The sequence below is a fragment of the Phocoena sinus genome, chromosome 2 (genome assembly GCF_008692025.1).
Source record: "Phocoena sinus isolate mPhoSin1 chromosome 2, mPhoSin1.pri, whole genome shotgun sequence".
Taxonomy (NCBI): domain Eukaryota; kingdom Metazoa; phylum Chordata; class Mammalia; order Artiodactyla; family Phocoenidae; genus Phocoena; species Phocoena sinus.
This window is the reverse complement of record NC_045764.1, coordinates 78,857,117-78,883,388: the sequence shown is the minus strand read 5'-3', so window position 1 is coordinate 78,883,388 and position 26,272 is coordinate 78,857,117. Positions and strand designations below refer to the sequence as shown.

The window sequence follows — 26,272 nt, the reverse complement described above, 5'->3', positions numbered from 1 at the left end:
AGAGATAGTCACCGTGTCTAGTACTGTCCAACAAAACTTGCTTCAGTGAAGGAAATCTTTTTATATCTACATTGCCAATATGGTAGCCACTAGCTTACATGGCTATTCAGCACTTGAAATGTGGCTAGTGCAACTTTTTAATTATTTAAATTTAAATAGTCACTTGTGGTTAGTGACCTCTATATTAGACAACACAGGAACTGTGTCTAACATGTCCAAAATTATAGAAACATTTTAAACTAAATTTTGAGTACATAGAAAAGATTATAAAAACAGGTAAGGTATAAAGAATAACAGTGAATTGGACACTAATATACTTATCACCCACTGTAAGAAAAAGAACATTACCAACAACTTTTTTCACCTCTTTCATGCTTTCCTATTCCATTTCCTTTTCTCCACTCACCAAAAGATAACTACTATTCTGAATTCTATGTTTACCATTTTCTTGTTTTTTTTAATTATTTCATCAGATGTATGTATTACTCAATAATGCATTGTTCATTTTTGCTTCTTTATATGAATGCAATCATAAAGTGACTTGGATTCTTTTACTCACCATTCTATTTGTGAGATTGATTCACACTGATTTGTTTATGGTAGTTAATTTATTTTTACTGCTGTGTAATATTCCATTGGATGACTCTACCACAATTAACCATTCTTCTTTTGTTGGACATTGGGGTGTTTCCAGGTTTTGTTTTGAATTTGTAAAGACCTTTTATTATATGATTTAGCTGTTTCAAATGTTTACAGCACAATGTTTAGATAAATTACAGTGGCAGCTCTGAAATTTAATAATGGTTCAGAGTTTGTATCACTTGAGATAAATGAAGCACCAGTGATATTACTAATCTTTTCCCAAAGGTGCATTACATTCAAATACAAAAATGTCAGTTTGTGATTATGGTGTTAAACATCTGATCCCAGTATACTTCTTTTTATTTTAATGAAGTAAATTCTAAAAGTTTTTCCCCACTGAAACCCAAATACAGCACAGTGCTTCTTGCTTTAACTTTCTCTTCCATGCCATGTTAAGGAGTTTGAACTTTACACTTCAGCAATGAGGATCAATGCTTCCCATTTTTTTTTCTTTTTTCTTTTTGGATTATTTTCTATTGTTGTTTTGTTTAACTATTACAAATAATCCCACTATAAACAGTCTTGTTTATAAAGTCTTCTTATGGGACATCTTGTTATGCCAGAAAGTAATGAACGTTATGATGGGGACATGTCAAAAGGACACAGGAGCCCACTTGAAGAGGTTCCCACTGGCCAAATACAGACTGACTTGAGCACCGAAATAAAGTGATAGCAACAGATTATAATTCAGTGAATAAATCCAGTACTGTGAGATTATAATCTAATGAATAAATCCAGTACTGTGAGTCCACACCGATGTAAATTCTAATAGGTGGGTAAATTCAAAGTTTGGCAAGTGAGATTTTTACAGAGTTTGATGTTGTGTACATAAGGGAAAAAGCTGAAAGACACCACTGTAATTAAATGATCAAAGTGAACATCAGTCATGGAACAAATCGAAATGTTACAGCCTGATAGGATGCAATGAGAAGAACACAGTATGACTTCAGTGCTATTCCTGCCCAACCTGAATCTAATCATCAGTAAACATCTCACAAATCCAACTTAAGGGACATAATATAAAATAACTGGCTTGTAATCTTCAGAAATGTCAAGGACATGGATGTCAGAGAAATTTGAGGAACTATTCCAGAATGACAGAGATTAAAGAGCTCGTATTAATCAGGGTTCTCCAGAGAAAGAGAACCAATAGGATATGTGTGTGTATGTTTATATATATAAACTTATTGTAAGGAATTGGCTCACATGATAATGGAAGTTGGCATATCCAAAATCTGAATTTGGGCCAGCAGCCTAGAGACCCAGAAGAGCCAATGGTGCATATGAAGTCCAAAAACTGTTTTCTGGAGAATTTCCTCTTGCTCAGGGGAGGTGAGTGTTTCTGTTCTATTCAGGCCCTCAGCTGATTGAATGAGGCCCACCAATATTACGGAGAGCAACCTGTTTCACCCAAAGTTTACCAATTTAAATGTTAATCTCATCCAAAAACACCCTCTAAGTTAATACATAAAATTAACCATCACAGAGACATGACAAATAAGGCAACTCATGATTCTGAACCCCACTGCTATAAAAGACAGTATTTGGACATTTGCTGAAACATGAATATATCTGAGGATATATTAAATGGTTGTAATGTATGAATGTTAACTGGCAGATTACGATGATTATACTGTGTTTATGTAGATGAGAATGATCCTGTTCATAAGAAGTACACACTAAGGTATTAGAAGGTGATGGGGCAGCAAGTTGGCAAAGTACTCTCAAATGGTACAAGAACAAATGTCTTTATACTTTCTGGACTTCCCTGGTGGTGTAGTGGTTAAGACTCCATGCTCCCAATGCAGGGGGCCCAGGTTTGATCCCTGGTCAGGGAACTAGATCCTGCATGCCACGACTAAGAGGACACATGCTGCAACTAAAGATCCCACGTGCCACAACAAAGATCCCGCGTGCTGCAACTAAGACCTGGTACAGCCAAAAGTAATAAATAAATAAATAGATTGCTTCAGATTATTTTTTAAAAAGAAATGACATTGTTCTGGTTAAAAATAAATATCTCCAATAAAAGGAACCTAGGTACCTTGGAGAAAAGGCTGATTCTAGGACTGGGGCAGGGAATATACAAGATGAACCTGGAGCATCTTTTAGTGCCAGAAAGTAAAGAAGTGCTCAAAAAAATCAAACCCACAATTACCACAGCTGGAACAGTTTGAGCAACAAAATAAATAAATATTGGATTATAACCCAAAGTATAAAATAAATATACATGTCTGTAATGATATAAATAAATCATTTAGTAAATAAATGGGGGAGTAGAGACAAATCTTTGTGTGAAATTCAAAATAGTTTCGGTAGATACTTCACCCTCCACCCCAAGGAAGGGGAGCATGACCTACCGCTGCTACAGTGTGGGGTAAGCATAGTAATTTTATCCCAAAGGTTACAGTATGGAAAGGGAGGAAAAAGAGGAACTTTATTTTATTTTTACATTTATTTTTTTATTTATTTTTGGCTGTGTTGGGTCTTTGCTGCTGTGCGCGGGGCTTTCTTCAGTTGCAATGAGTGGAGGTTACTCTTTGTTGTGGCGCACAGGCTTCTCATTACGGTGGCTTCTCTTGTGGAGCACGGGCTCTAGGCATGTGGGCTTCAGTAGTTGTGGCATGCGGCCTCAGCTGTTGTGGCTCACAGGCTCTAGAGCGCAGGCCCAGTAGTTGTGGCGCACGGGCTTAGTTGCTCTGCAGCATGTGGGATCTTCCTGCACCAGGGCTCAAACCCGTGTCCCCTGCATTGGCAGGCAGATTCTTAACCACTGTGCCACCAAGGAAGCCCCAAGAGGAACTTTATAGTGGAGAAACCTGACAAGCACTGCCTCAGCCAGGTGTTCAAGGTCAACATCAATAGTGATAAGTGATGATAATATGTACCCTTGATATGATGGGATGAAAGTAGCACCTTACCTCTGTGACGCCAAAAACTATAACCCCAGTCTAATCATGAGAAAAACCTCAGACAAATCCCAATAGACAATCTACAAAATACCTGATGAGTACTCCTCAAAACTGTCAAGGTCCATCAAAAACAAGGAAAGTCACAGCTGTGAGGAACCTCAAGAGACATGATGACTAAATGTAATAGTGTAGTGTGCTATCCAGAATAGGATCCTGGAACAGAAAAAGGACATTAGGTAAAAACTACGGAAGTCTAAATAAAGTATGAATTTTAGTTCATAATTATTGTAAAGGGAAGATCCTGTTTCTTCCTTTCTATGGAAGGAAAAATCCAGTTCTTCCCCATTGTGTTTCTCCCCTGTGTATCTCCTTTACCTTTACAGAGAACATGTCACTTCTGACACTTCTGGTCACTAAGTGTGTAGAGGTTTTTTTCCCCATACCAACAAGCAATTCCTGAACACCAACCGGGTGTCCTACAATTCAGCTTCATTCTGATACAATACAATTCAGCTTCATTCTGGTACAATCTAGCCAGAGATACCATCAGATTCCACAGGTTAAGTTTCAGTCCTAAAAGGCTACCCTCCTCCCCTTACCTCAGACACCAGTCACAAGCCCAGGTTATCTCCTGTACTTCTGACGGACAGGCTGAGATTCTAACGACCCCCTCCTTGGGTTTGATTAATTTGTTAGAGCAGCTCACAGAACTCAGGGAAACATTACGTTAACCAGTTTATTAAAGGACATGATAAAGGAAACAGATGAACAGCCAGATGAAGAGAGCTCTGGAAGGGTCCCAAGCACAAGAGTTCCTGTCCCCATGGAGCTGGGGTGCCTCACCCTCACAGTATGGATGTGTTCACCAACCTAGAAGCTCCTCAAACCCCATGCTTTGGGGATTTTATGGAGGCTTCATCACACAGCATTATCTATCATTGACTCCATTTTCAGCCATTCTCCCTTCTCCCAGCCCTCATCCAGGAACCCATGCAGAGTTGTCTCATTAGAACAAAAGACAGTCCTATCACCCACGAAATTACCACCCACTGAATTACAAGGCTTTCAGAAGTTCTGTGTTAGGAACAGAGATCAAAGATCAATAGTAGGCCTTCCCTGGTGGCGCAGTGGTTGAGAGTCCGCCTGCCGATGCAGGGGACGTGGGTTCGTGCCCCGGTCCGGGAAGATCCCACATACCGAGGAGCGGCTGGGCCCGTGAGCCATGGCCGCTGAGCCTGCGCGTCCGGAGCCTGTGCTCCGCAACGGGAGAGGCCGCAGCAGTGAGAGGCCCACGTACTGCAAAAACAAAACAAAATAAAACAAAAAGATCAATAGTAGAACAACAGATGTTCCTAGTGCTCTTATCACTTAGGAAATGCCAAGGGTTTTAGGAGCTCTGTGCTGGGAACTGGGGGCAGACATATATTTTCTATTATCTCATAATAATGCATCAAGGTTTTTTTTATTAATTACAACAAAGTACCATACTAACATAAGATGGCAATACCAGGAGAAACTGAGGGTGGGGTGGATAGGCACTCTCTGTTCTATCTTCACAATTTTTCTGTAAATCTGACTGTTCTAAAAAGTAAAGTTTAAAAATAAATAAATCTTAGTGTCTTTCAAAAAGTTTTACAATTTTCTCCACTGTGGTCTTGCATATATTCTGCTACATTTATCCCAACATACTTTGCATTTTTCCTTGCTACTGTAAATTTAATGTCTTTTTTTATTACACACCCTAATAGTTTATTGCTGGTGTACAAAAATACAACAGTTTTGTACATTTACCTTAGTATTCAACAAACTTCCTCAACTTCATTATGTCTAAAATAATTATTTTCACTTTCACACGGACATTCATTAACATCTTTGAACGACAATTTTGCTTGTTCCTTTCCATTCCTCTCAACTTGTGTTTCTTTTTTTTAATCTTAGTGTCCTGTCTAACAAATAGACATGGTGATAACAGGCATAATTGTCTTATTCCTGGTTTTAAAGAGAATGATATTTGCTCTAGGGTTTTGGATTTTGTTTTCATTTGGGGTTTGTCTTTTTCTTTCTAGCCTTTATTTGGTTAAGAAGCTCACTCCTATTCCTAGTTCACTAAGATTATTGGTCATAAATGGACACTGAATTTTACTTAACAATGTCTTCTGTATCTTTTGAGATGGTCTTTTTTCTTTTAATCTTCTAGTGTGGTAAATTTTGGTTGTTACTGTAATTAGTTATGGTAAATTTTAGGTGTAAAGATGTAGTCATTCCAGATTTCCCCAGTCTTTTCAGGCTTTAACTCAATCAAATAATTATTTTTCTTTTCTCCCCATTCTCTCACGAGTAGAATCTAAGTACGAGGAGCTTACATGTGGTCATGGCCGTGGAGGAGGGTGACTGGTTTTTTCCTGTCATCCCTCCGTATTGTAATTCTAGCTGTTGTCAGGTCACCTATCATTCTCTGGCTGTTGTCCCATCTCTACAGGCTCTACTGGTTCACTGGCCCTCTCTCAACCATTTCCCACCCTCTTTAGGATTGTGGAAACTTCTGCATGCTATCCCCTACTACTTTGGAGACTGAAATCTTGGCAGCTGGACTCCAGCACACTGTCAGATCACACACTATCATCATTTCTACTATAGCTATTATTTGCTGCTAGGTATGCTAGCCAAGGAGAACTACCTGGGGCTTACCATCTCACAGGGATCCTGATAGGAAGTGGGCACACACTTCCTCTCAGATCTCCACCATTATTTGGGAATTATATCACTGTCTCCTACTAATAGCTCAGCAGTGAGGATGTAGGCTGGGAGAAGGGTCCTTTCTCAGAGACACTCAATTATATCTTGTTTTCACCTCCAACTCTCTCTTAAGGGTAGGAAAACTGGCTCTTTTATCATCATTTATTCTACCGAAATCTGATGCTAATGGCATCAGCTTTGGCTCTTGACACTCAAAATCCAGGCTTTTGAAACTCAAAAAACCTTTTTATCTCAACCTATTTTTTCTACTAGGAGATTCAAAGCTCTGTTTCGAAACTTATAAACTGAACATGGACTCATCTTTCTCTTTTCACTTCTGTAGTAACAGCCCTCCCCTGAGGGCAGTAAATATGGAAAGCACCGCTCACTGCTGCCTGGGTTGGAGGAGAGAGAGGCAGGCGGGATATTCCAAGAATAGTGAGTAATTATCAACAATAACATTTCACAATAATTTTGGGCACAGCTTCCACACTCTGCCTGAATATCTTAAAAAACCCTTACATTTAATAGATCCAAGGATGAACTCACCATTGTCCTATATTCTCTGTGTCTGGAAATGGCATTACTATCTACCCGGTAGAAACTTCTGAGTATCCTCAAATTCTAACCCCCTACCCCTTTTCCCACCATCAATTTGTTATATAATAGAAATTCTTCTCCCTCCAATCTCATTATAATATTTTGTCTTATTGGTATCCATGGCTAATGTCGGTGTACCAACCAGTCTCTGCTTATTGGCTCAGACAGATAGGTAACTCTTCGTCCTTCCTAAGCCACCTGTGTCTTCTGAGACAAAGATTTGTAGGCAGGTAGTTTATTTTGGGTCATGCTCCCGAGCAGTGGTGTGCTCAGACTCAGCTCCTACTGGCTCCCAAGGACCAACTGGACCAACTATGCATATCTCGATCCAACTGCAGAAATGGGCAAATGGTACAAACCAGGGTAATTTTTTTTTCCTAGAGAGCCAGGAAAAAACATTGACCAGCATACTACTCATCCTAGGGAACATGAGTGAGGGCAGGAGAAGAGTAAAACAGGGAAGGGGGTAAAACCAATGTAATGGTTTTTGAATTACTGAGTTTGATCACTATTATTGAGTTGATGTGGGGCTCAGTCTCACTAAAGTCCCCTGAAGAGCCATGCAGAATACACCTCAGAATTTTCTTTTTTCTTGGCCATGACACACGACCTATGGGATCTTAGTTCCCTGACCAGGGATTGAACCTGGGCCCCCTGCAGTGGAAGCATGGAGTCCTAACCACTGGACCGCCAGGGAATTCCCATACCTCAGAATTATCTTCCCAAGAAAGGAGTATTTATCCATGGGTTTCCATTCCCCACTGGACAGGGGTTGTCTTGAGGGGTGTTACCTCTCCTACTTTACCAGATTTGCTTCCGTGTAGCATGGCTGAGAAGGCTCCAGCCGGCATCTTAAACAGGAGTGACAGTGAAGCCTGGGTGCAGAAGGGGAGAGCCTGCTAAGCAACCAAAGGAAGTCATTGCCCGAAGACGTCTCCACACAGTTGGTTGCTGCAGCAGGACTGAAGTAAAGGCTAGATGAGGGGATATGAGGAAATATGAAGCAGAGTGCAAAAGAAATCCAACACAAGGATTAGTTGCAGCGCCCACCGCAGTAACTGGGCTCAGAGTAGTAATTAATATTCATCATCTCTCTCCTAAAATACCCAGTCTAGATTTCCCCCGCCCTTGGCCGGCACTTCAGCAAGTCTGTGTTGTTGCCTGGTGGTGACTCAGATTTTTATCTCCAAGGGCTGTGAACCATCAGTTGTATTAACCTTATCAGGCCATCGTTGTTGCAATAGACTATTTACAGTTATCATTGGACATGCCAGTATTAGGATATGCCGCAGTGAATCCCCTGAGTTACACACATGCTCTTTCTTGTATAGCCCAAAACTAGTTCTTCATGAGAATCAGAGTTGACCCCTCCCCAGCCACATATGATAACTCCCTCATTTGTCTATGGGCCTACTATTATGAAAAGCTCAAAATGACCAAGTGATAGTCATAGTTTCAGGTATAGGGGAACCGTTACTGTCTCCTAAAGGAAGCATCCCCACACACCATTTCAAGAACTAGGACTTCGAATCCCATAGAGCCTAAATTGCAGGAGCAGGGAGCACAATTTCCACAAATGAGTCACTAAGATGATTGTGAGAGAGTCTAGCCCATTTCCACCTTTTGGGTCACAGATCTGAGGGTCTAGTTCTTAGAGAACAACACCAAAAGTCTGCTACCCTACTGCCCGTTGTAGTAATGTTTACAGGCCTCTGCGCTTCCAGAACCCTACTCTTACAAATATAGTTTCATGATAATATCTATTATTGCCATCCCTGCCCTACAGAGGTTAGCCAATGAACCCAAAGCCATTAGGAGCCCCCTCGCCAGTGCATTCCTTATTGCCTTAGCAAGGTGCCCTCTGTTGTCCTCTTAGTGAATACAGTTGGATGGTGAGTTCTCTGATGAGTTTATTGATTATAAACCAATTCTAATATTCCTCCCTCCCCGAGCTTTCTGATTTTTACCTCAGTGATCCTGCGAAGGCTGTTTGGACCCCTCTTCTTCATTTGCTGTATGCCACAGTCACGCTCAAGTCTCAAGGAACAATCCAAGCAGCATATTAAGACTAGATCCAGGTATTCTTCTCAGGACTCTAAATTCTGAGTAAGAGGAGAATGAGCCCATTTTAATAAATTCCCCTCACCCAGCCTTTATAGTCTGCCCTTTGTAGTCAACACCTTCAAGATCTATTCTTGCTTATGCTGTCTTGGTTTCTTTCAGCTACGGCAATGTGTATAGTATTTCCTCCCAGAGCAGGCATTATATTCCTTTATTTTAAGGCTGTGCTGTGACCTGACCCAAAAATGCATCCATTATGTTTCTGGAGGAACTGATGGGCCAGGATCTTTTTTTTTTTTTTTTTAACATCTTTATTGGGGTATAATTGCTTTACAATAGTGTGTTAGTTTCTGCTTTATAACAAAGTGAATCAGTTATACATATACATATGTTCCCATATGTCTTCCCTCTTGCATCTCCCTCCCTCCCACCCTCCCTATCCCACCCCTCCAAGCTGTCACAAAGCACCAAGCCAATATCCCTGTGCCATGCGGCTGCTTCCCACTATCTACCTACCTTACGTTTGGTAGTGTATATATGTCCATGCCTCTCTCTCGCCCTGTCACAGCTCACCCTTCCCCCTCTCCATATCCTCAAGTCCGTTCTCCAGTAGGTCTGTGTCTTTATTCCTGTCTTACCCCTAGGTTCTTCATGACATTTTTTTTTCTTAAATTCCATATATATGTGTTAGCATACGGTATTTGTCTTTCTCTTTCTGACTTACTTCACTCTGTATGACAGACTCTAGGTCTATCCACCTCATTACAAATAGCTCAATTTCGTTTCTTTTTATGGCTGAGTAATATTCCATTGTAATGGGCCAGGATCTTGAAGAGGACAAGCATCGTCTTGAGAGGCACCTGCCTGGTGTAACATCTTTGCAGGGCCTCTAGGTGCAGGAGGCTGCTCGCCGCTAGCAAGGGCAAGGGAAGGGCTTCCGCCAGTCCAGAGAGTTCAGGGAAATCTGGGTGTATTACTTTCCTAGGGAATGCCATAGCAAATTGCCACAAACGGGCTGAGTTAAACAACATAAAATTCTTATCTCACAGTTTTGGAGACCAGAAGTCCAAAATCTAGGTGTTGGCAGGGTAGCACTCCCACTGGAGGTTCCAGAGGAGAATCAGTTCCTTGCCTCTTCCAGTTTCTGGCAGCTGTCAGCATTCCTTGGTTCGTAGCTGCATCTCTCTGCTCTGTCTTTACGTTGCCTCCTCTGTGTGTCTGTGTTATGTCCCTCTGCCTCTCTCTCATAAGAACACTTGTGATGGCATTTAGGGCTCACCTGGATAATCCAGAGTAATCTCCTTATCTCAAGATCCTTAACTTACATCTCCAAAGACCCCTTTTCCAAATAAGGTAAAGTAATTACAAGTTCCAAGGATTGAGACTTGCTATGTTCGGGTGGCCATTATTCAGTTTAGCATAATGGGGTTTCCAGTTTCTCATGCTCTTCCAACCAAATGTCCGCTTCTAAGGTTTACAGAACTGAGTCCAGTATTTTCTCCATCAGAGCCCTGACTTTGGCATGACCAACCTGTTGAGTCTGTGTATTCAGTTTCCTGTGTAGTGTTGCCACCCTTGCCATTAAAGCTTGGACTTGTTTTCATCACAATCTGCCTTAGAGCTACAGGAGAAACAGATCTCTTTACATGGAAGATTTCTGACGACTTTCACCATTCTATAACATTGCCCACGCTGTCTTTCTTCTTGCAGTGCCCTTCTGCCTCACTTTTCTTTTACTGGAAAGCAGTTACACATTTCTTTTTTGTTGTTGTTGTTGTACGCGGGCCTCTCACTGTTGTGGCCTCTCCCGTTGCGGAGCACAGGCTCCGGACGCGCAGGCTCAGCGGCCATGGCTCACGGGCCCAGCCACTCCGCGGCATGTGGGATCTTCCTGGACAGGGGCACGAACCCGTGTCCCCTACATCGGCAGGCGGACTCTCAACCACTGTGCCACCAGGGAAGCCCTGTTTGTTTTTTTAAAAAAAATTAATTATTTTTTGGCTGCATTGGGTCTTTGTTGCTGTGCGCGGGCTTTCTCCAGTTGCAGTGAGCAGGGGCTACTCTTCCTTACAGTGCACGGGCTTCTCTTTGTGGTGGCTTCTCTTGTTGGAGAGCACAGGCTCTAGAGAGCAAGCTCAGTAGTTGTGGCACACGGGCTTAGTTGCTCCGTAGCATGTGGGATCTTCCTGGACCAGGGATAGAACCCATGTTCCCTGTATTAGCAGGCAGATTCCTAACCCCTACGCTACGAGGGAAGTCCCAGTTACTCACTTTTTAAGATCCAGCTCACATGTCACAATTCCCCCAGGCAAACTTAGTTGCACTGTTTTCAGTGTAATCACAGACCTCGATTCTTACCTTTTTCTTTAGAAAAAAACTTTAGTCAGCTTTCATTCTTTTAAAAACTTATTCATACCTCTTTTACAGGACCTAATGCATTGTCTTATAAATTGCTTTACAGTGCTCCCTGAATTAATGTGCGAATTCCTTGAATATAGGAATCATGTGTATTATCTTACCACTGGACATATAGTAGCCAGGCAACAGTTACGTGTTAAATGAATGAAAGATATTTCCCAGCAGTAGAGGAAAGGGCATATGTAACACTCATATTTTTACCTCATAAAATTTTTTTTTTTTTTTTTTTTTTTGCGGTACACGGGCCTCTCACTGCTGCGGCCTCTCCCATTGTGGAGCACAGGCTCCGGACGCACAGGCTCAGCAGCCATGGCTCACGGGCCCAGCCACTCCACGGCACGTGGGATCTTCCCGGACTGGGGCACGAACCTGTGTCCCCTGCATCGGCAGGCGGACCCCCAACCACTGCGCCACCAGGGAAGCCCTACCTCATAAAATTTTTACACTTATGGATTTTATGTTGCTTTCTTATTGCATCTGACTCAGCTCTACAAATAAATAATTCATGTCTAAACCATCAATACTCTAGCTCAAAACGTGTGAGCAAACGCTATTGCTTGTTTTCACTCCCAAATATAAAATAAACTTACAAAGGACATTCAGTTTTAGTTATTAATAATTTTTGAGTGATAAAATTGAAAAGTGGAGGTTAGGAAAAAATATTAATAATTACTACAAAAATATGGTCTTTCTATAATGACTTGTTGAGCTTTTACTTAAAATGAGTAGCACTTAGGACTATAGATGATATTTGCATGAATTATCAAAAAGATAGAAAGCTAACGATTTGAACTGCAAAATGTTTTATATTGTTCTCTGGAGGAATAAAAGACATTGTATCAGTGGATTCTTTTACCCTAACTATTCTTAAGTCTGAATTAGAGAATCTATCCATTAGAGTGAATTTGAGTTAAACATTTAAGAAATTGCTTCTACTTTATTATAACATATAGAGTAAAAGTATTATAAATGAGGATTTCAACAGTGTAATTTGAAATGACTCAAATCTGTGGCTAAAAATAACATTACCTCCATATCAACCCAAGAAGACAAGTTGGAAAGCAATTAGAAGCTCAATATTTTATTTAAAAATTGAAAAGTATCCTGTAGGTAATGTGGTGTGTGTGCGAGTGTGTGTAATTTTGTCCTCTTTCTTTACATGCCACATTTCTAATGCAAAGAAATCATTTCTAAGTTACACGTGGCCTCAAATATCTAAACCATTGAGAAAACTCTCTTTGAGTTTTCTTACCAAATATAGGTTGACATTCCAGTTCTGTTAAGAGATGGTGAGAGATAAAATGAATGGCTTGAGGGGTTTGCAAGAAACCACTTATAAATTAAGCTGAAGGTCTTATCTACCTGCACAAACTTGTTTAGCTTTCAACTGAAGAGACTCAAGTGAAGATAAATAAGTTACAAGCAATTTATTAAGTAAATCTGTTGCATCTGAACTCTTCCTCCTTCTCTTGACTCATTTATGAGGCCAAAAATAAACTCACTTCTTCTAAGGAGAAAATTTTGAGGTTAAAACACTATACTACCGGTCTAGTGTACAGTGAAAGTACAAAAAGCAACTTGGGGGTTTCCCTGGTGGCGCAGTGGTTGAGAGTCCGCCTGCCGACGCAGGGGACGCGGGTTCGTGCTCCGGTCCGGGAGGATCCCACATGCTGTGAAGCGGCTGGGCCTGTGAGCCATGGCCGCTGGGCCTGCGCGTCTGGAGCCTGTGCTCCGCAACAGGAGAGGCCACAACAGTGAGAGGCCTGTGTACCAAAAAAAAAAAAAAAAAAAAAAAAGCAACTTGGCATCTCTTATTAGAAATACACATAGAATCACAGAATTTTAGAACAATAGGGCATGTCCCTCATCGTATGTGCTAGCTGATGTTGAAGGACAAAAGAAGTGTTTATTGCAAAATAAGTAGAAAAATACTGACTTCGAAAATAATGTTCTTTTGCCACATTGAGCTTTTTGGATCAGTTTTATGTATAGAAATATTTTCCTATTACGTGAAAAATTCATAGGAAACAATGTGAAATCTAAACAGCCAAATTAACGTCAATAGGGAAAGAGGTTAGATAAATTGTGGTATATTGACACTATATTCCCCAAAATATAAATGTATAAATTAGATGGGTATGCAACACCATAGATTAAAAGACATAGTAGGAAAAAAAAAAAAACAAGTTGAGGAAAAATGTATACTATTTACTAAATAGCACTGTATGCATCAAACTTACAACAGTGGTAACTTCTGGCACAGGGGGAGGGTATTGGGATTTGGGGATTTGGTCAAAAGGAACTTCAGCCTTATTGAAAATGTATTCAATATTACGTTTTTTTAAGAATAATTTAAAATTTATAGAATAAAAATTTTAAGAATAATTTAAAATTTAAGAATAATTTAAATGTATACAAATATAAATTTATATTTAATATAAAAATATTAGATAAGATTTGGTGTGAGGAGGAAAAGATAAGGCACTTAACCAAAATTACTCCTGATTCTTATTCGATGATAATATTGCAAGGAAATAATTTTCCAGAGGACTTGTTAGACTAGTTTAAAATTTCTATTCAAATGAGAAACCAAATTCTGGCTCATGATGGCTCCAGGACACTGTCACTGTAAGTAAGAAATGAGCATTTAAATGAAAACTAATGTTATAACATTTGCTTTTGGCTGCCCGATGGATCTCCCTTTGGAAAACTTCCATTACTCCCACTTTATATAATTCTGAAAGAATGTCCATCATAAGCCAGCACACCCCTTACCACAGGGATGAGAATGTGGTCCAAGCTAGGCCACTCTAACTCTCTTCTGGGAATTTAAGTTTTAAGTGTGGATTCTAATAAAGGACTCAATAAGAAAAAAGACAGACAACCCAATAAAATACTTAAACAAGCACTTCACAAAGGAGGGTATCTAATTATTCAATGAGCATATGAAAAGAAGGTGTTCAACATCTAAAGTCATCAAGGAAATGTACACAATGAGATAACACTACTTACTCTCCAGAAAGGATAAAAAAATTTAAATGACACTACCAAGTGTTGATAAGAATGTGGAGCAAGTGGAACTCTTATCATCTGCAGGTGGGAATATAAACTGGCACAGCCTCTTTGGAAAGCTATTTGGCTATATCTACTACATCTGAATATACGCTTACTTTACCACCCAGCAGTTACACCCTTAGAGAGTGAAAACATATGTGAACCAAAAGACATGTGGAAGAACATTCATTTGTAGCTTTGTTTACCATATTACCAAATTGGAAACGACCCACATGTCCATCAAGAATATAGTATTTACGGGCTTCCCTGGTGGCGCAGTGGTTGAGAGTCCGCCTGCCGATGCAGGGGATACGGGTTCGTGCCCCGGTGTGGGAGGATCCCACATGCCGCGGAGCGGCTGGGCCCGTGAGCCATGGCCACTGAGCCTGCGCGTCCGGAGCCTGTTGCTCCGCAACGGGAGAGGCCACAACAGTGAGAGGCCCGCGTACCGCAAAAAAAAAAAAAAAAAAAAAAAAAAGAATATAGTATTTGTAGAGTGAAATACTATATAGCAATCAGAACAAGCAATTGGTATATGCAACAATAAGGATATATTTCACAGGCATTACCTTGAGCAAAAGAAGTCAGACATTAAAGCATACTGTATGATTCCGTTTAAATAAAGTTCAAAAATAGGCAAAACACATTTATGTGACAGAGAAGTCAGAATAGTGGATACCTTTGAGGGGTAATGACTGGGAGAGGGCATGAGGGAGATTTCTAGGGCGATGATAATGGCCTATATCTTGGTATACGTACTAGTTATGAGACAGGAAGGAAGGGGGCAGAGCACAGCCGTTAAAGAATGACACAGCCGTTGAGAAAATCAGGATATGACAAAAACTGGTTAGAACCAGCTAGGCCCAAGATGTTGGAAGATTTGATTCCCAATAGCCCTTGAATCTCATTATACGCTCATTGAAATACATTAGCTAAATGACACACCCATCAATGGTGCCCTGACAGTTCTGAGGCCCACCATAAAAGGCCAAAAAGTGGGCCATGGCCCAGTTCCTGGAAATCCCCACCCCTTCCCCAAAATAGTTTGAATATTCCTCCCACTTGTTAGCATATGAGATTACCTAGCCCATAAAAACTAACCACCCCATACCCCGGGGGCTGCTTTCACTTTCTGAGACGGTCCACATTCTGCCTATGGAATGTGTATCCCTCCAAATAAACCTGCTTTCACCATGAAACCTCTTACTATGGCTCGCTCTTGAATTCTTTCCTGCGTGAAGCCAAGGACCCTCACTTGTTGGCCCGTCCCAGGGGCTCACTCGCATCCTGGGATGTGATATTTCCTTCTCCCATATCAGTTACATGAGTGTGTTCGCTTGGTAAAAATTTATTGAGCTATACACTTAAGATCTGTGTACTTAATATATGTTATACTTTAATTTAAAAGGTTTACAAAATAAAATTTCTGGCAGAGACACACAGAGATGGAAGGCAGGTGGAACCAAGTTATCCCAAAGCTGGGACCTCTATAAGACTGACCGTGAGTTCCCACCTCTGAGGTCCCCAGAGCTCCAGAGCTATTCTAGTTTCTCTCTTGCCCAGGAACTGGTTGTTAAATTATTGTTTTGATTCTCTGGATCCTTACAATAAATTCCTTTCCATTTTTTCCCTAACATAGTAAGAGTTGGTTTCTTACTGAGACCCAACTTGAGTTGCCAGGAAAAATGTTGGTATTATTCTTGAGGTAAATAGTTACTTTATTTTTTTAAAAAGACAAATGCCTTATAGGTAAAGTGGAAAAAAATTTTCTTATAAATGATAGAAGCCTAGTTGAGTACATTGGAATGCTTGGCTATAAGCAAGAACGTTATATAAGTGACGTCTGTACTGGAAGGGAATGCCATATAACTTAACAGCAATAAAATCCAGATCTAACATCAGAATTAAAAGAATAATAGCCACATGGGTAAGATCAGTTAGACCTGGTGTCTCCTGCCAATTATTACTCTTGAGCACACTGACCTACACATGATGAACTGATCCTTAATATTCCCTAGTGCAACCAAGAAGGCTGGAAAGTTTAAAATGGCTAACTTACAAGGACAATTCTCTTCTAAAGAGGGTGGATCCTGTTATAAGAAAGCCCCTTCTGTTTTGTTGAACACCTTGATAGATTTGGACACGCAAAACAAGGCTAGAGCTAAATTTGAGATTGAAGATTTGAATTGCTCTGCATTTCAGAGACAGAAGAAATTGGAGTTCCTGGTATACTCATTGAGGGTAGAGGAGCTCAGGAAAGAAAGGAAGAGGATAACATGAACTTGGGGAGAAATGGGTAGAAAAAAAACATACCTTGGGCTACACACCCCTTGAGAGTATTTAACTTTCTTCAAAATTATTTGCATTTTTACAATGTAAGCCCCATATCTATCTTCCCAAAATATTCAATCAAGGTTACTCAACACATAAATGTTTCTTGTGTGTGTATATTTCAAACACAAGAGTTCTTTTTCAGATAAAAGTTGGTATAATATTTAGCAGACAGCATACTGCTCAACATATACTAGGGAATCAGATGACCCATAAAGAGAACCATTGCCAACAGTGGGCATATAAACATGAGTACATCTAGAATTCAAAGAAATCTAGAGGAATGCTTTGTATTTCCACAGAACTTGGAATAGTGGGATCAAGATACTCTCTGCATAGTCTCATGGGAAGGAAACTCCAACTAACACATGGCTTACACAAGACTTCACTAAAGCTAAGAAGTAACAAAAGGGAAATCAACTCATCATGTAAGACCAAACTAGATTGCCTGCTTATGATCTGCTTACCAGCTCTCAGTCCCCTGTCCAGTTGAGGGGATTTATTGTTTAGGGGATTATACCTGGACATCTATTGGTCAGTTAAGAGGCTTGCTACTCTAAATAACAGAAAAACAAATCCAAGACTAAACAATGATGCTGGCTCACATATCCAGAAGTCTAGACAGTACAGGCTTCAGGTACAATGTGATCAAGGCTCTGGTCCTATTTTTCTTGCAGTTCTGTCAGCTCCATTCTCCTTCATGTGTAGGTTTTGTTCTCAGGCTGATATCCCTCAAGGTCACAAAATGGCTGCCAGCAGGAAATGGGCAATATTCAATACGGAAGAGTGAGATTGACTTTCCATCACTACCGCTCAAATAAAAGGAAGTACTTTCCTAAAAGCTTTAAGTAACTCATATTTAATTAGCCAACATCGGGGCACATTCCCGTTTGTAAACCATTTGCTGGCCAGGGGCAGGATTACCATGAGTAGCTTACCTTAACCAGTCCTCCCTTGGTGAGCCAAGGACGGAGTTACCTTTCCCTGAGTCAGAAAGGCTATATCTGATAAGGACCAGTACCCAAACAAAACTGAAGATTAATGAGAAAGGAGGCTTGGCAACTGGGTTATGGGTAATCATCTAGAATATCCACTATATCTATTTTCTACCTCCCTCAGACTCTTGCACTATTTTCCCCCTTGCTCTTTGTGATCCATTCTCACTGGCCTTCTTTCAGATCTTCAACATGCTTTGCTCCTTTTCCCTCTAAGGTCTTTGCTCAAGCTATTCCTTTAGCCTGGAATGCTCTTCTTCCACTTCCTTTCCTAGTGAAATACTCATCGGTGTGCTTTCCACTGAAAAGTCACCCCTTTAGTAGACCCTTCCCTCAGCCCCATACTAGCTCACGTGCTGCTTCTTCCCACTCTAACTTAAGCAAAAAGAGAAGACAGTTGATTCTCATTATTCCTGGTAGGTATGTTCTATAAAGTTGCCACAGATACCGAGTTAGTGAATACTGAACCATTGTTACTAGGGGATACAGGCTTAGGTTCCAGGAAACCTGGTCACAACACTGTCAGTAACCAACCAATACATAACATTGTTTTATGGGTGTTTCTGTTTAAAGACACCTTATTTAATATATAGTTGACTCATTAACATAGAACTCACAGCCAATAGTACTATAACTCACACCTGAACTAAGCTGATGTAACACACGTGTTTTCTCTGTAAGGCACCTCACGCCTTCCTGCGCTCAGGGACATTAGAGAACACTTCAGCACTCCCCTCGTGGGACATTTTAAGCAGCAAGGTTACCAATAATAAGTGCAAAAATTAGATAAATGCGAAAAGGACATGTTTACAGTCTGAGAGCTGAAATAAGAAGGCAGAGTGTCGCCTTGTTTGACCTCAGCTGGGAACGTGCACATCAGGCAATTCAAAATTTTCACCATCCTGCACACGTGCATGTCCACAAATGATGGAATGACCACAAAAGTCCACAGGTACTGATGTTGGGGTTACGCATAAATTTTAGCCAGTAGGCAAATTTGCAAATACAGAATCTATGAATAATGAGGATCAACTGTATATTGCTTCATATACCTGGGGAGTCCTAGAAGGTGAATCTGATGCCAGGTGTGTCTGGATCTCAGAGTTCCAGGGCTCTTTCTGCCTCCATCTTCTGCCTTTTCTCAGCTTCCTTCTTGAAAACCTCTCTCCACCCGTTAGCAAAACAGCCGCTGGTAGCCCCAAGTCTATGTAATTCTTAGTTTACCCACAAACCCAGAAGAAAAAGAAACCCTTTGTCTCTCAAGCTCTCTGTACGGATCTATGGGAAGACTGGTCCTTCTTGCACCCTGCTCTACCCTCTCTGGCGGGAGGGAGCATGTCAGTCCCACCCGACCCACGTAGACAAGACTCCTCACTGGGAAGGGGGCCCTGGGATCATAAGAAAGAGAACAAGCACAGTGGAAAAAATTTTAAATGTCAATTATAGTTGACATACTTTTAGAATTCTCTAAAATGAAAAACGAACTTTTTTTTGTGGCTGTGCTGCATGGCATATGGGATCTTAGTTCCCTGAACAGGGGTTGAACCCAGGCCCATAGCAGTGAAACCATGGAGTCCTCACCACCGCCAGGGAATTCCCTGAACATATTTCTTTTTAAATAATAACTATTTTAATATATTTATAATTAAAGAAGATGTGGTATATACACACAATGGAATATTACTCTGCCATAAAAAAGAATGAATGAACGCCATTTTCAGCAACCAGGATGGACCGAGAGATTATCATATGAAGTGAAGTAAGTCAGACAAAGACAAATATCATATGATATCACTTATATGTGGAATCTAAAAAAATGATATAAATGAACTTACTTACAAAACAGAAATAGACTCACAGACACAGAAAACAAACTTCTGGTTACCAAAGGGGACAGCAGGGGGTGGGGAGGTAAATTAGGAGTTTGGGACTAACAGATACACATATATCTATGTGTATATATACATATATATACATATATTTTATACACATGTATAAAATAGGTAAACAACAAGGACCTACTGTATAGCACAGGGAACTCGACTCAATACCTTGTAATAATCTATAATGGAAAGGAATCTGAAAAAATATATATATTTATAACTGAGTCACTTTGCCATACACCTGAAACTAATGTATTGTAAATTAACTATACTTCAATTAAAAAATGTTTTTAGGGCTTCCCTGGTGGCGCAGTGGTTGAGAGTTCGCCTGCCGATGCAGGGGACGCGGGTTCGCACCCTGGTCCGGGAAGATCCCACATGTGCAGAGTGGCTGGGCCCATGGGCCATGGTTGCTGAGCCTGCGCGTCCGGAGCTGCTCCGCAACGGGAGAGGCCACAGCAGTGAGAGGCCCACGTACCGCAAAAAAAAAAAAAAAAAAAAAAAATGTTTTTAAAGTATAATAAAAAATCATAGTAGATATATTTCCCTGGCACACCACTTGACCAGTGTGCACATGCTTCACATCAGACAGCACTGTTCTAAACACTCCCACTACTAACCCCTGATGTAGGTCTTACTATCATTCCATTTAACATACGAGGAAACTGAGGCACATCAAGATAATTCTTGAAAAGGAGCAGTGACAGTGGACATCAGTCTTCTTACTGACTTCAGAAAATATTATTTCTAATATTTCACCATGAAATGTGGTGTTTGAGGAACTTTTTTTTTCTGTACATTTTTTATAGCTATGTTTTAGAAAGGTAAACAAATTTCCTGTTCTGAGTTTTCCTAATGAGGATTTTTTTTTTAATGTACCTAACTTACCATTGTAAAATGTAATAATTGGACTAAAATATTTTTTTAAATACCCTTGAGATGTTTCCTCACCACTTGCTTATTTCCTATCAACCAAATCATAGACTGTTCAGATTGCTGTTGACCACAGAACATTAATTGGATTGAATTTGCAGAAAAGAAAATTTTTTTCCTGCATTTGTAAGAGAATCATATTGTTTTTCTCTTTTGATCTACTAATTTAGTAGATCATTTATAAGTTTCCCTTGCATTTCTAAGACAAATTCTACTTGATCTTGAGTAACTTGTATAGTCATCCCTAACCACTCTCTTTCATAACCCATATCCAGTCTATTAAATCTATTAGTAGACTCAACTGGCCCCTTCTTCAAATTATACCCTGAATTTGACCACTTCTTACTATCTCTGCCATCCAAAATAAAGACATCATTATCTGTTGCCGAGATTGAATCATCGATCCACTCCTGGTCCCTTTGCCTCCACACTTGCCTCTTTATAGGTGATTCTCAAGTTGCAGTTGTAATGATCCTTTAAAAATGTAAGACTTCCCATTTCCTCAGAGTGAACACTATAATCCTTTTAATGGCCCACATCTCCTGTTGCTCTCCCCTGTTCTTGTTCACTCTGAATCACCCCACTGGCCTTCTTGCTCTTCCTTGAGTACACCAGGTACACTGCTACCTCAGGGCCTTTGCATTTGCTGATTCAACTGCCTCTGCCTGGGTAATTCTTTCCATAAATGAGTACAAATATATATATTTGTCTACATGTATACTAATAGATGGCTACATATATACATGTCTACACATAGATTACACATATAGGTCTACCTATATATTATACACCTGTCTACATATATCCATCAACTCGTAGGTCCATGCCCAAATGTCACCTTCTGAGTGAGATGTTTCGGGTAACACTATGGACAGCTGCAATCATGCTCCTGTATTACTTGACCCCCTCCCCACAGCAGCTTTATATTTCTCCACATTTTTCTCCATCTGATATACTGCATACTTGCTTATTTATTGTGTTTCTCCTCCATTAGAATGTCAGCTTCATGACAGTAGAGGTGTTTGCCTGTTTTGTTCCCTGTTACACCTGCAGTGCACGAGTCACTCAGTAAATATTAAATAGATGAGTGGACCATTATTTTATTCATCGTTTGCCTCAAGATCTGCTTCTGTCTCCTCTCATTGTTGGATTCAGTTTAGTACCATTTTATTTAGGATTTGAGGAGCTATGTTTCTTAATGTGACTGGCTTACAATTTATTGGATTGATTGTACTTTCTTTGTTCCTCTTTCTCCCTTCAACTTTTTAGGAAGTTATATCTCCTATTTTCATTCTTTCAGTAGTTACCCTCAAAATGTTAACATGTACTACAGACTTAGAAGAGGAAATTAACAGTATCTCTACTCTCCCCCAGTATGATACAGAGACCCTGATCAGACCACATGTTCTGATTGCTAGTAATTTAGGCTACACTTTGTAGACTGTCAATGTAATTCATGTCCATAGTATGTCTGAAAAAAAATATGAAGCAGACACAATCCTTGGGGTCTCCTCTCCTTTCTGCATTTTTGCACAATTTCTCCACCTGGGCAGAGGAGTTTTATCTGAACCTGTACATTCTGGTTTTAATGCCGTTATACTCTTTCCTATTAATACCTATTGTCTATCAATACCTACAGTCATGAAAGAATCTTATTAACTAGGTCACAATAACCAATGAGATTTACAGTGTTATGTCACCTTAAAGTAATTACATTTCAGCATAAAATAAATGAAAATATCAATACATCACTAGTGGGGAAATTTAAATAGAATAGTTAAATTAAACCTGGTCAAGGGCCCCCTTGTTATTCCTTAAAAAATGTAATATGTATTGTTAACTTCTTTTACTCATGGTCTTTGTCCCATCAATAAGAATTAACAAAAGCTGATTTGATTGTCTCAAATTATTTTTCCTCCATCACTACTTCTTACCCCTCACTGACGTCATCAGTAATATTCTCTCTAACCTTCGCCAGCATTCAAAATATTCTTTATTACATCCGCATCTGTACTAAAATATGAAACCAATATATCTTGTCTTCTTAGTTTATTAATGTTGATACGAATTACGTTCAACCTGTAAATATTTTTTAAAATACTAAACAGCTTAGCAGCATCAGAATCTTGATTTTTGTGGAATACAACTGAATATCTAATGTCATGATTTTTTTTTCCCCCCCACACTGTGTGGCATCTTAGTTCCCTGACCAGGGGACCAGAGATCAAACCCATGCCCCCTGCAGTGGGAGCACAGGGTCTTAACCACTGGACTGCCAGGGAAGTCCTTAATGTCATGATTTTTAAAGCATTACTTACTTAAATATTTTATTTTATTTTATTTTTTAAATATGCCCTGCTCTTGTAACACAATGCCGGAAAGACTGCCCCTCTCTTGCGACACAGTCCCAGAAAGACTGCCCCATTTACTTTTTTTTTTTTTTTTTTTTTGCGGTACGCGGGCCTCTCCCGTTGGGGAGCGCAGGCTCAGCGGCCATGGCCCACGGGGCCAGCCGCTCCGCGGCACGCGGGATCCTCCCGGACTGGGGCACGAACCCGCGTCCCCTGCATTGACAGGCGGACTCTCAACCACTGCGCCACCAGGGAAGCCCTCCATTTACTTTTATCAGTGCTTATTTCCCTATATCACCTTCAAAACACAGTTTTAGTATTATATTTGGTTTTGCTACATTATTAAGTATAAAGAAATAAAGTACAATCACTTTGGAAGACAGTTGGCTGTTAATAAATTATTTTAATTTGCATTATTTACTTACTAAAAATGTGAATATTTTCTTCGTTTACTCTTTATGTTTCTCTTTGTAACAAGCTGTTAGTTACTATCCTTAAAAATGAGTTACTACCTGAAGAATGTTTTGACTAGAATCTGGCATATAATAAGTTCTGAATAAATGTTACTTGTTCTCATTATTATTAAAATATTATTTTTGTTTTTGTTACTATGATCATCCCTGGACCTAATGAGGCTAGATTTAGCCCATGGATTTATACCAAATTCCTTCTTTCTCTATTTATTTTTAATAGGCTTTATATTTTAGAGCAGTTTTAGGTTCACAGCAAAATTGAACAGAAGGTAGAGATTCTCATATATTCCCTGCCCTGAGGCATACATTATCAACATTCCCCACGAGAGTGATGCATTTGTTACAACTGACAAATGTACACTGATGCATCATTATCAGGCAAAGTTCATAGTTAATATTAGGGTTCACTGTTGGTGTTGTACATTCAGTGAGTTTGGACAAATGTATAGTGATGTATAGCCACCATTACAGTATCACACAGAGTAGTTTTACTGCCCTAAAAATCCTCTATGCCTTGCCTATTCATCCCTCCCTCCCCTTAGCAACCACTGATCTTTTTACTGTTTCCGTAGTTTTGGCTTTTCCAGGATTCCAAAACTTGGACTCATACAGTGTGTAGTCTTCACATTGGTTTCATTCACTTAGTAATACTCATTTAAGTTTCCTCCATGACTTTTCTTGACTTGATAACTCATTTCTTTTTAGCACCAAATAATATTCCACTGTCTCTATGTACCTTAGTTTATTTATCCATTCATTTACTGAAGGACATCTTGGTTGCTTCCAAGTTTTGCCAATTGTGAATGAAGCTGCCATAAACATCCTTATGCAGGTTTTTCATTTTCAACTCCTTTGGGTAGATATCAAGGAGCACAACTGCTGGATCTAATGGTAAGAGTATGTTTAGTTTTGTAAGAAACAGCCAACTGTCTTCCAAAGTGATTGTACTATAGTACTTTGCATTCCCACCAACAATAAATGAGAGTTCCTATTGCTACTCATCCTCTTTGGCATTAGCTGTGTCCGTGTTCTGGATTTTGGCCATTCTAACATGTGTAGAATGTATATGCATATGTAGTGGCCTCTCATTTTAATTTGCCTTTCCCTGATGATATAAGATATGGAGTATCTTTTCATATGCTTATATGCTATCTGTATATCTTCTTTGGTGAGGTGTCTGTTAAAGTCTTTGGTCCATTTTTTAGTTGCATTATTTGTTTTTATGTTGTTGAGTTTTAAGAGTTGTTTAATGTTTGCATAACAGTTTTTTTTATCAGGTATGTCTTTTGTAAATGTTTTCTTAGTTAGGGAAATCCCCCCCCCATCAATGTTTCAGATGCTATCTCTTCTCACCTTCTCTAGAATACTGTTTTAACAAATCTCACCTTTCTCTCCTGCATTATTCGACTTCCCTCTCTACTGGATTTTTTCCTAGCAGCATACAAAATGCCTTTTATATCTCCTATTTTTAAAAAAACACAACAGGGACTTCCCTTGCTGGCACAGTAGTTAAGAATCTGCCTGCCAGTGCAGGGGACATGGGTTCAAGCCCTGGTCTGGGAAGATCCCACATGCCGTGGAGCAACTAAGCCCATGTGCTGCAACTACTGAGCCCGCATGCCACAGCTACTGAAGCCTGCGTGCCTAGAGCCCGTGCTCTGCAACAAGAGAAGCCATGGCAATGAGAAGCCTGCGCGCTACAGTGAAGAGTAGCCCCCGCTCACTGCAACTAGAGAAAGCCGGTACACAGCAATGAAGACCCAAAGCAGCCAAAAATAAATAAATAAATAAAATTAAAAATAATAATAATGAAAAAATAAAAAAACATGACAAGAAAACACTCTTGATCACAATTTCGAATCCTGAATTCTCACTTACCCTTTACAGTAAACTAAAAAGGAATTGTCTAAACTTGTATCATCTCATCTTTCTTCCAATCTCTTTTTAAAGTTATGAATTTATTTCAAATGGTATATACACTATGGAACAAAAATTAATCAAAATTCCATTAAAAATTTCAAAATATGTAGGAAATAGTGAAATAAGATTGACAAAATATTAATAATTGTTGAAGCTGCATAACGACTCCCTGTAGGCTTATTATCCTAGTCTTTATATATATATATTTGAAATTTTGCCATAGTAAAATGTTAAAGAAGTTTATGTTGAAGTCTTTCTCCTGCTCTTTCCCTATCCACCTCATCTGCCCTGTCCTCTACAGGTAATCACTTTTATTAGTTTCTTATGTATCCTTTCAGAACAGATACAAGTAAAAATGAACATATATTCTTTATCTTCTTTTCGTACACACAAGGTCGTACACCTCATACACACTTCTGTGATTTGCTTTTATCGCGTTAACAGCAGGTGTTGTATGCTACCTTGTGTGTAAGGCACAAGTCTGTAGAGCAAAACTTTTCTTTGCTTTTCATACTGAGTTACCTTTCGGTCCAGGGTCTCCCTCAGATGGACATCTAGGACTTTCCTTCTTCTCCCTTGGGGCTCCTTCTCCTGCACACAGGGTCCTGATATTTTTCTCCTTGCTGGCACTGTCCTTGAGGGCTGGAGTCGGATCCTTGAGGGCTGGAGTCGGATCCCTGAAGTCCTGTGTGTTCCCCGGCGCAGCGGTGTCTGCTCAAGGCCTTTGCATCTTGGGAGGCGGTTTCACTCCTTCAGGTCCTGGGGAGTGAAGCATCTATGACAGTGGTCCCCAACCTTTTTGGCAGCAGGGACCTGTTTCGTGGAAGACAGTTTTTCCATGGACGGGGCTTTGAGGGGGGAGTATGGTTCAGGCGGTAATGTAGCTATGGGGAGGGATGGGGAGCCGCAGGCAGAGGAAGCTTCGCCTGCTCGTCCACTGCTCATCTCTTGCTGTGCGGCCTG

The 26,272-nt window shown here is 40.1% G+C and overlaps 1 protein-coding gene across 1 annotated transcript in view; it reads right to left on the bottom strand.

The window, feature by feature from the left end:
* NEDD4 (NEDD4 E3 ubiquitin protein ligase) overlaps window positions 1–25,955 on the bottom strand; it is a 179,342-nt gene extending 153,387 nt beyond the window's left edge. The window contains exon 1 of the mRNA XM_032623873.1: window positions 25,832–25,955. The gene's annotated coding sequence lies outside the window, so the exon portion shown is untranslated. The remainder of the gene's footprint in view (window positions 1–25,831) is intronic.
* Window positions 25,956–26,272: the final 317 nt, after the last annotated feature.